Consider the following 419-nt stretch of genomic DNA (forward strand, 5'->3'; position numbering starts at 1 on the left):
ATTTCACATCCCTCTTATTCCTTATCTATTTACTCTAATTAAAGTGATTTGCTTTATTTGTATTTCAGTTTTGTCCTCTCATTTCCTGATTTTTTTTCCCCCTAATATTTAAGAATCACTTCCTAAGTTAACTCTGCATACCAATTAGTTATTTCTGTTCTTTCTACCAGATCCAGTCTGTTGTGTCACTGCAGTTCAGGTAATGATTCTCCTCTGAATGCTTTGGTCATTTGCAGAACTCCAGACCATTCCAGTAACAGCTCTCTGCATCCCAAAGTGAAGGTTGCTAAGCTACAGATGCACACTTATCTACCAGGTGCCAGTTGTAAGCCAAGAAACAATCTAATAAACCATTTCTTTGTGTGTGCTGTAAAAAGATGTGCTTTACTGTAACACAGCCTTAGTCCCGAGATTTACTG

Source organism: Meleagris gallopavo, chromosome Z (assembly GCF_000146605.3).
Source record: "Meleagris gallopavo isolate NT-WF06-2002-E0010 breed Aviagen turkey brand Nicholas breeding stock chromosome Z, Turkey_5.1, whole genome shotgun sequence".
NCBI classification, from domain to species: Eukaryota; Metazoa; Chordata; class Aves; order Galliformes; family Phasianidae; genus Meleagris; species Meleagris gallopavo.